Genomic DNA, 10,967 nt, shown 5'->3' with positions numbered 1-10,967 from the left:
CCCCAACATCTCTTTCAGGTAATTGTCACCAACACAGCAGTAAATATCACATGAAGCAGATTATTATTGTAGATCATGCTGGAAGAATAAAGGGTAAAATATTTAACTGCAGTAGTGTTTGACTATATTCTGCACAGTGAGAAAACCTGAAGTCATTTTCAAGGTCCACCATTTCTTACTTCTTTTCAGTCGGGTCAAGTTTCTAAGCTTTCTAAATCTCTGTTTTCCAGCTAATGAAAATAGGATTCCATCGAGTCTCCTATCTGTCTACTCCAGGATTTCTGTGAGGATCAAATGAGATGAGGCACGGGAAAACACTTCACAGACATTTGGTTAAGGTAAAATGTTTCCACCTAGCTATAAAGCAAGTTGTGTTCCTGGGCTGAAGAAACTGCAAGGAGGCTAGTCTCTAGGGAGAGGAAGCTGGGCATTGCTATATGACACCATTACCTAGTGCCCATCACCACCGTTTCCGGGCTGGGCTGGGCTGTGGGCCACATTTTGCACCATGGGGTCTTGGCAGCATTGGCTGCGTTTTGGTGGGGTGTCGTTCTGGGGTGGTGGCGGGGCCTATGCCCCACTTGTGGGAAGCTGAGTGTTGCTTTGTGGGCGCCATGTCCGCAGTGCTGTTTCTCTGTAAATGGCCAGTGCGCCTCATAGCAGCTCCTGCATTGAACGTCTGCCCCCTGGTAGTCAGTGCCTGTCATAGTGACCGGTCAGACGGTGGGACACTTAGCATATTAGCCTTTTATATAGATACTAATTCTTGTAACCTATAGCCTCCGAATCACAAGGAACAGAGCAGAGAAGTAGAAAGTAGAAAAAATGTTTTATTTGGATTCACATTTAAATAGGCTGTGTATGTACCCTATTCGTTTCACTGACAAGAGGCAAAAGACTGGTGATATAGTCACAGGCTCTTCTTGAATTATTTATTTTTCTTGGAATATTCAATGCCAAAAATAAATTTCCCAGAATGTAAATGTTGACTGTGAAGCATGTATAATGTTGTATTTTTTACTTAATCTGTAGAATATATTTGTCACTGGAAATGGAATTCAGTGTAAATACACTCGATTTAGCACATCTATTACTATATGAATCAGGGAGGCTGTTCTATTAGTTAGGAAATGCCTCGACCCCATGGGGTCTAGTTTTTCTCTTGTGCCAGGTAACAATGGTGGCTGTGGAGTTTGAACTCTAGGGGAAGTCAGATCTCTTTGACACTAACTCATATGTTCACTCCTTCACTAATTTACTCACTAAATGGAATGTTTATCATACACCTACTTGCTAGGCACTATTATGAACAAGTTCAAACCCACCCCTACTATCTTGGAGATTACTCTCTAGTAGAGAGATAGAATTAGGTAAATAATCACACTTGAGTTGTAATTGCAAACAAGTAAATACTGAAGGAAAGATAGAGGGGTGCACTCTATTGTCTAGCTTTCCTTCTTGTGAATAGTGCAGGATGTGTCCAATGCGGATGAGCAGATATGCTCGGCCTTCAGATCCTTACCATAATATATCATGGCACCTGGGAAGGAAGCTGGGTGTTTTTTTCCCACCTCTGCTGAGAGCTCCTGGAAGCAGATTAGGGACTTCTCTCAGGAATTTTTCCTTTACTTTTCCCCAGGTTGTTTTGTTCACTCACTCTAGGTGAGAATTTTCAGAATTTTGTGGAGTCCTTGGCCAATAGGAGCATCTGAGAGAGGCGAGGACAGAGGCATTGAGAGTGTGGACAGATGGGCCTGTAGCTTAACCTCACAGGCTTCACAAAATTCCAACCCCCATACCCCACTCCCACAACCTACCTATGCTGTGCTGGAAATTTACGCAGTGCAACAGACCTCTGGTGCTTCAACTTTCTTGGCTCAAGTCTACTAGGGGAATTTACCACTTATGAAGTCTTGGTGGATCAGAACACAGGCAGTAGATCCGACTGGCCTAGTTCACAACTCTACTCCCCACTTCTAGCTGGGAAAGCTTGAGCTTGTGTTTTAACCTCCCCATGCCTCATTTTCTTCATCTGTAAAACGGGGATAAGAATAGTATGTACTTCCCAAGGTCAATGTAAAGTAAATTAAATGAGGTAGTGCACATCATGCTTAAAGGTCTTAGAGTCAAGTCTGTCTCATCTGCCCATTAACTCATAAATCTCATATTCTCTTGGTTCATTTTATGACAGCATGGTCTGTCTTTCTGTAAATATGCTTGTGCTAATAGACCATCCCTAGAACACAGAGGCCCTCGGGTTTTCATAGACTACTCTGTTCACGGGTATATAGAATAAATGTCACTGGAAGATTAACAGTGAGTCCTTGTGTCCCAGGACATTGAGGTGGGGTCAGAAGGGACTTTGTTGTGATGATACTGAGTTTGTTGTGAGCCCCAACAGCTAGTAGCACCTCAAATTAAGATTCTGCCAATCGCCGAAACCGGTTTGGCTCAGTGGGTAGAGCGTCGGCCTGCGGACTGAAAGGTCCCGGGTTCGATTCCGGTCGAGGGCATGTACCTGGATTGCAGGCACATCCCCAGTAGGAGATGTGCAGGAGGCAGCTGATCGATGTTTCTCTCTCATCGATGTTTCTAACTCTCTATCTCTCTCCCTTCGTCTCTGTAAAAAATCAATAAAATATATTTAAAAAAAAAAAGATTCTGCCAACAAAGTGGATCAGAATAAGATTGCCCTGCTTGGCAATTTCTGTTGTATGTTTAAAGAAGTAGCTCAGGGAACTGCAGAATGGTCACCCTAAAGTTCCTCCCAGCCCTCAGGGACCCCAGCCTCTATGACATAAGTAAATTCCCACTTATGTCCATATAGCTTTGTACAACTCTGGCAGTCAGAATAATGATCTCTCCCTTCCCCTCCCCCTCCCCTTCCACCATAGATGTCCATGTCCTATCCTCTGAAACCTGTGAATATATCACCTTACATGGTGACAGGAACTTTTCAGATGTCTTTATGTTAAGGACCTTGAGATGGTTGGTGGTAATCTTGGATTTTCCAGGTAGGCCCAATGTCCTTATAAGGACAAGGGTCCTTATAAGAGGGAGGTAGGAGGCTTCAAGTCAGAGGAGATGTGATGATGGAAGCAGGCTGGGGGGCGGGAGGATATCCATTTATGTGGAGAGACAGAAATTAAAAGATGTTACTACACTGCTGGAGGATGGGGCCATAAACCAAGGAAGGCAGGAGGCCTATAGAAGCTGGAAAAAGCAAGAAAACAGATTTTCCCCTACAGCCTTCAGAATGAACACAGCCTTGCTGATCCATTTTTTTACTTCCTTCCCTCCAGAAAATTTAATAAATATATCTTTTCCTTTTCTAATTTTATCATAATTTACTTTTTACCCTTTAATAACTAAATGTTTAGTCCAATTAAAATTGATTTTGAAGTATGGGATCACAGGTAGTTATAATAGATTCCCTCTCTCTCCAAGCTATCTCAACACCAAGTAACACCCTTAAAACATTCCATCTGCTTAAGATACTATCCCAGACTCTTTTCTGCATATTCACCCACTCCCTTCTCTGTCACTTGTTTAATCAACTCCTATTCTTCCCAAAGGTTTTAGTTAAAAATCTCACTTTCCCTCCACATTCTGGGTAGAGAGATGGTATAACGTGACAGCTAGGAGCACAGAAGATGGATTCAGACGACTTAGGTCCAAATCTTGGCTCTACCATTTACTAAACCGTGTGACCTAGGGCAGGTTACTTAAGCATTCTGTGCCCCATTTTCCTCCTTTGTAAAACAGAAATAGTAATGGGGCCTATGTCAAAGGATCACAGTGACTAGTGCTGAGTTAACATACATAAACCACTGCCTTCCATGTACTGCTCAATAAGCAGTAGTTTGTCAACCTCTTGCACACTCTGGTAAGACTGTGTTTTGAAATTACTTTTCCAATGGAAGGCCATGTAATGGGATGTAAGGAGAATTTCTAGGTTACCCCTTAATCTGTGACAGCTGAGGATAAAGGAGTGCTAAATATGTTATAAACCTGGGGTTCATGAAGTTGGATGGGAAAAATCTACTTCCTTATTTTCATTTACCTCTAACTGAAGTGAAGCCTTTCTTTTAATTATGAATGTAGGCAGCAAACAATAGCATTAGTGGAGCCTGGTACATTGTCTCCCATAGAAAGCACAGATATTTCATATCACATTACAGTCATCAGATGTCTTGAGTTATTGTTTGTGCTCATCATTACTTAGGAATTATGGAAATTTTAGACTTGCCACTAGATCTTATTATTTAATCCATTAGTAAAGGAGCACACACAGTGTTATATCACACATTTGTCTTTTTAATATTTTGATGACTGTATTTCATTATAATTGGTTTTCTTTGTAAGTCTACTTATCATATTTTATGCACTTACAAGTATTTTTTCCTGAGCAGGCCCATAGGCTTCTCCAGATGCTCAGAGGAGTTCACAATGTTAAAAAACAGCAATTCTGCTCTAAAGAAAGTAGTCAACAACTGGGATGCGAAGCTCTCCTCAGGGCATGCTAAACGGTGAGAGGACTTTATATAACCTCCCAACGTTCTAAGAGGTAGGTATCATTACTATAGATGAGAAGAGTGAAACTCAGAATGGTGGGCAGGTTACCAGAAGAGTGAGACTCATAATGGTGGGCAGGTTACCCAAGGTCACAGAGCAGTATACTAGTGGTGGGATCCATGCTTTTTAATGACTTCAATATCCTGCTTCCCATATAAATCCTTGTAGTCCCTCTACTATTTCACAAAGTAAATATTGATATCCCATTTCTCCATTTCACAGATGAGGAAACCGAGACTCAAAGAGGATGTTATTTATTTTTCACTGTTAAGCAACATAGTCGGGATTCAAACCCATGTCTGTCAGGCTCCAAAGCCCCTGTGTCCTATTGTGCCCTATGAAGTTAATTAAAGGTGCCTTGGGAATATAGCCTGGAAGAGCTGATGATCGATACAATATGTGACTCAGGCAGACCTTTCCATGCCACCCACCAGGATTAGATGGTTTTCGAAAGAAATTATTACTTTTGCTGCTTTTGCTGTGGGGTTATAGAGCGATACAGGGAGCATCTTCATGGATGTGAAATACACACCGGCATTTGGAAAACTCCATTCGTCACTATTGTCCAGCAGAGAGTTAAAAGTAGGAAGCAGGAGATGAAAGAATACAGAAGTAGGAAGTTCTGTATGGGCTCATGCTGAAACGGAAAGAACCATTATTGGAAACCATTAATGATGAACTTGGTAAGGATCAAAGTAGTCTTGTGATCTGTAAGTCTCATGAAATGAAAATGAGGTAATGTTATGTTTTATAACTACTGTGGATCCGAGAAGCTGGAAATTATCTCAGCATGAATACCATAAAGGAACAGGGAACAATGGAAGCCACCAAGAAAAGAATCTTTATTCAGCTTCATTTATAGCAGATATTCATCTTATGTTTCAACACAGGAATCACAAAGGAGTTTGTTTTACCTTGTTGGGTGTGTAAAAATACGAAGGTTATCACAATCCCCATGCTTCCTTCCATAGAGCCAAGCAAGGAAAAGAGAGTGCTATGAAGTGGGGGCTAAATAGCTGGGGCTGAAAGAGGTGACAGGAGGAAAGAGAGAATAGGGGGAGAAGAAAAGAACTAAGAGATTCTTCCCACCCTCGTTCAACCTCCATCCTCTAGACCTGAGCTGTCTAATATGGCAGCCACTAGCTCTACATGACTATTTACATTTATTACGAGTAAATAAAATAAAATAAAAAAATCTACTTTCTCCTATTGCACTAACCACATTTCAAGTGTTTAACAGGCACATGAAGTTAGTGGTTACCATTTTGGATGGTCATCATCACAGAAAATTCTATTGGACAGCACTGAGAACCATCCAATTCCACTTATAAGTCCCAGAGGATTCAGAGTGCATGTCGTGTGTGTTTCCTTCCACGTCCTGCTTGGATTAGGGTTCGGGATCTGAAAAGAGGAGCCGCACACAAATGAGAGAAAAATGACACGAGATAATTTTGAAATATTGGGGGACCAGGCGGGCAAGTCCAGAAGGACTTCCACCGATGCTCAGGCCGCTCCATTCTTTTATTGATCTGGAGTAGCCCTTAGGGTAAGGAGGTTTCAATGACACACAGATTAGCTCATCAGCAGACAATTTCCAGAAATAGGCAGAATATCTAATCAACAATAATCAACAAAGATTTACATAAGTATCTAAGGAATTAAGTGAACTAAGGTGGGGATGATGCTTCAGCTACCATTACCTAAATTAACTGGGTGGTTCCTAGATTAACTGGGTGGTGCACAGCCCTGACCTTTGTTAGGGCTTCAAAGGTTACTAGCTTTTGGGGGTCTCTGGCTATACTCAGCTCGTGAAGAAAATAAATGGATTCCGGCAAGTGCAGGACAAATGGAAGCCGATGGCTGTAATATCCTTGGCCCCTGGAAATACAGAAGAGTAGAGTCTTCTGAAATGGGACATAAGAGTCCCAGGTTCTCATATAACCTTATATGAGCTACTTGTGCTCTCTAGGACTCAGTCTAATATGAATGCTTGATACCAACTTTTACTGGATATTAGAAAATTGCATGATTAATTTTATCTCTATATAATAACAATGTGAGTTATCAGGCCCATGCTACAGAGGAGGAACTAGAGATTAAAGAACGTATGTGCTGGCCCTAGCTGGTTTGGCTCAGTGGATAGAGTATTGGTCTATGGACTGAAGGGGCTTGGGTTCGATTCTGGTCAAGGGCACATGCCCGAGTTGCAGACTTGATCCCTAGTGGGGGCCATGCAGGATGCAGCTGATCAATGATTCTCTCTTATCAATGATCTCTCTCTCTCTCTCTTCTCTCTCTCTCTCTCTCACTCCCCCCCCCGTGAAATAAACAAACAGACACACACACACACACACACACACACACACACACACACACACAGAAAATGTGGATTGGAGAGCCTGGAGGTACAATTAGACATCTGAGCTGATTTTCAACATGGATGACAAAGTAAAGGGTTAATATAATTTATAATAATAAAAGTGTAATATGCTATTAGACTGGATGTCCTTCCAGATGAGCTGGATGAAGCCAGGGCTGTGAGGGAAGCCTGGGTCCTGGGTGCCTGCTGGCAGCTGGAGGGAAACCCCAGGTCCTGGGTGCTAGAGGGAAGTCATGCCGGCAGCCATGGGAAGGTTGGTCTACTCTTGCAAGAATTTTGTGCATCAGGCCTCTAGTTATTATATAAAGAGCTCTTCATTAGGGCTAGAACTTTGTCTAGTCAATGGTAAAATGCCAACACGTGTCACATAGTAAGTGTTCAATGAATGCTTGTTGAATAAATAAAATTGATAGAAAAAGACAGTTCAGTCCTAACCGGTTTGGCTCAGTGGATAGAGCGTCGGCCTGCGGACTTAAGGGTCCCAGGTTCGATTCCAGCCAAGGGCATGTACCTTGGATGCGGGCATATACCCAGTAGGGAGTGTGCAGGAAGCAGCTGATCGATGTTTCTCATCGATCTTTCTAACTCTCTCTCTCTCTCCCTTCCTCTCTGTAAAAAAAATCAATAAAATATATTTTTTAAAAAAGAAAAAGACAGTTCAGTAGAAAAATGGGCAAAGTTACTTAATGGAAGAAGAACGCCTAATGGTTAATAAACATTTGATAGGACATTCAATTTCAGGAATAATTGGGAAAACGTAAATTAAAGCAACAATAAGCTATGTCTCATCAATTGTCAAATATTAAAATGAATTATAGCATCTAGAGATGGAGAGAATGCAAAGTAAAGTATTTTTATATATGAGTATTTTCCAAGGTTTTTTTGTAAAGTATTTTGAAAATACCTGTTAGTATATACAATATACTATATACTCACAACTTCCACTTTTAGAAATCTACAGAAATAAAAGTATAAATGCCTAAGGATATGTATTGTTACAGCATGCTTCACAGTGGTTAAAACTTGGATGTAGACTGAATATAGAGCAACAGAAGAATGGTTGAACCAATTGTAACAAGTTTGCATAGTGGAATATTAACCAGTTATTAAAAAAGGATATCAGCCCTGCCTGGTGTTGCTCAGAGGTTATAGCATCAGCATGAGCACCAAAGGGTCACAGGTTCAATTCTCGGTCAAAGACAGGTAAATGGGTTGCAGGTTCAATTCCCGGCCCTATGAGGGGTACATGTGGGGGAGGCAGCTGGTCCATCTCTCTCTCTCACATTGATGTTTCTCTCTTTCTTATTTCCCCTTCTATCTCTCCCTCCCTTCCACTCTTTCTAAAAAAAAAAATCAATATAGAGAATATTTCCTCTATATTATTGGGCTGGGAGAATATTGGCTTTTTTGTTTTATCTATATTATTGGGCTGGGAGAATATTGGCTTCCTTTTGTTTTAGACTTTGGTGTATGCCCAAACTTAGGAAGAAAATGAGGGATGAGATAAGGAGAAAAATACCATCCTGCATAGAGAATTGCAAACCGTGGAAAAATATCCTTGGGTGAGGATTAACAACAACAAAAAAAAAAAAAAAGAAAGAAAGAAAGAAAGAAAAAGAATGTGTCAGGTCTGTGTCTACTAACCTGGAATGATTTCCATAATATATTGTTAAGTGAGAAAAGTGACTCCAAAAAAAGAATGATAGAGATGCCTTTTCTTATGAAATGAATAATTAAATAGGTATAAGAATACCTGCCAGGCTGTTATGGGGAGGGAGGTATAGAGATAAAGAAAAAAATAAATATTTATAAAAGTGTAAATAATCCTTTATAATAAAATCCTAATATGCAAATTGACTGAATGGCAGAATGACTGGTGGAACGACTGGTCACTATGATGTGCACTGACCACTAGGGGGCAGATGCTCAATGCAGGAGCTGCCCCTAGCCCACAGGACTGGCAGCCGGTGGGGGGTGGGGCCGGTGAGTGGGCAGTGCCAGGCCAGCCAAGGCGGGTGTGAGTAGGGGGTCTCGATCGCTCTGCTGGTTGCCCCACAGATCAGCCCTGAATGCCGGCCAGGCCTAGGGACCCTACCTGTGCATGAATTTCGTGCACCAGGCCTCTAGTGTGGTATAATGTTATAGGAGAATGTAAAACAGAAAATATATCTATGGTAATTTGGGAAGAAAAATCTGAAGGTACATACGAACAAGGACAAAAAGATGACATGTACAAATAAAAACACTGATTTAATTTGGGAATGGGACCATGGATAATTTTTTGGTGTGTAATAAAGTATCTGTTTCATATATCTTGAGCAGGAAAGGTTTGATTACTCACTGTGCTTTGACTGTATGAACAGATGCAGAATTATATCCCTTGATCCCAATTCCCAAACTTTATATATTTTTTCTGTTAATTCACTGAGAAAAAGTTACCTTTTATATTCTTATGTCTTTCCCCGGAGTTTGGGATTTAAAAAAAAAAAATTATACTTGACTTTTGAGAATATTTCCTCTATATTATTGGGCTGGGAGAATATTGGCTTCCTTTTGTTTTAGACTTTGGTGTATGCCCAAACTTAGGAAGAAAATGAGGGATGAGATAAGGAGAAAAATACCATCCTGCATAGAGAATTGCAAACTGTGGCAAGTGTTCTGAGGGATATAGCAGGGCAAATGAATCATTTTGGCTGCTTGGCCTTTGATCATCCTTCTTACTGGACAAGAGTAGAGGGGGTGGACAGGACCCATCAAAGAGGCCAAGAGGGTGCAGATAGTTCTTCCTACCTCCTGGCTGCCAGAATATGGGGTGTGGCCACTCTGATGTTCCTTCCCAAGACTCTGAACCTTGAGGGAATGATATTCAAGTTCATAGTCAGTGAGAGATTGAATTAATGATCTATTTCTGTGTAAGAAATTAGCTTAAAATTTAGTGACTTGAAATGACAAGCATTTATCTCCCAGTTTCTGTGGGTCAGGAATCCAGGAGCAGCTTAGCTGGGTGGTTTTGATTAGGGGTCTTTTACCAGACTGCGGTCAAGTTGTCAGGTGGGGCTGCAGTCATCTGAGGCTTCACCGGGGCTGAAGGATCCACATCTAATGGCCAGAGGCCTTGGTTCCTCACCATGTGGGTTTCTCTAAAGACTGATTAGGATCCTCATAACAAGGCAGCTGGCTTTTCCAGAGGGCCTGATGAGGAGCAGGGGGATGGGGGAGGGAGGGAAGGGGGAGAGAGAGAGAGAAGGAAGGAAGAAGAAGAGGGAAGGTGGGAGGGAGGAAGGAGAGAGAGACAGAGAACATGTGACAGAGCACATAAGACTGAAGCCTCAGTAGTTTACAACCGAATGTTGGACATGATATACTATTACTGCTCTGGGTTTCCATTGATCACATACTAGTAGACCAACCCTGGTACAATGGCGGAGGGGACTACACAAATTTGTGAAGACCAGGAGGTGGGCTCACTGGGGGACCCTCTTGGAGGGTGGCTAGCACAGAGTTGGTTTGTAAGACTTGTTCTGTAGCAGGGCCTTGTCTATGTCCCACATCCTGTGGTTCCTGCCTGAACTTGATTCTTCAGCCTTCCTTTCAATTCTATGAGCCAACTGATCCTTTTCAATAATGTTCTCTTCTACGTATTTAAATTCACCAGCTCTGTCTTTTCTTGCTTTCAATGACAACCCTGACCAGAACAGGAGCTATGAGAGAAGACAGCAGTGGGGAAGGTAGGTTGGTGGTGGAGGAACTTCACCTTAGATAAGGTGATCCAGGAGGGCCAGGAGGTACCATTTTTTTTATTAATTAAATCTTTATTGTTCAGATTATTACATTTGTTCCTCTTTTTTCCCCCATAACTCCCCTCCACCCAGTTCCCACCCCACCCTCCTCCCTCATTCCCCACCCACTGTCCTCATCCATAGGTGCACGATTTTTGTCTAGTCTCTTCCCGCATCCCCCTCACCCCTTTCCCCCCCCAAGAATAGTCAGTCCACTCCCTTTCTATGCCCCC

Source organism: Myotis davidii, unplaced genomic scaffold (assembly GCF_000327345.1).
Source record: "Myotis davidii unplaced genomic scaffold, ASM32734v1 scaffold827, whole genome shotgun sequence".
Lineage (NCBI taxonomy): Eukaryota > Metazoa > Chordata > Mammalia > Chiroptera > Vespertilionidae > Myotis > Myotis davidii.
Note: the sequence above shows the minus strand (reverse complement) of the source record.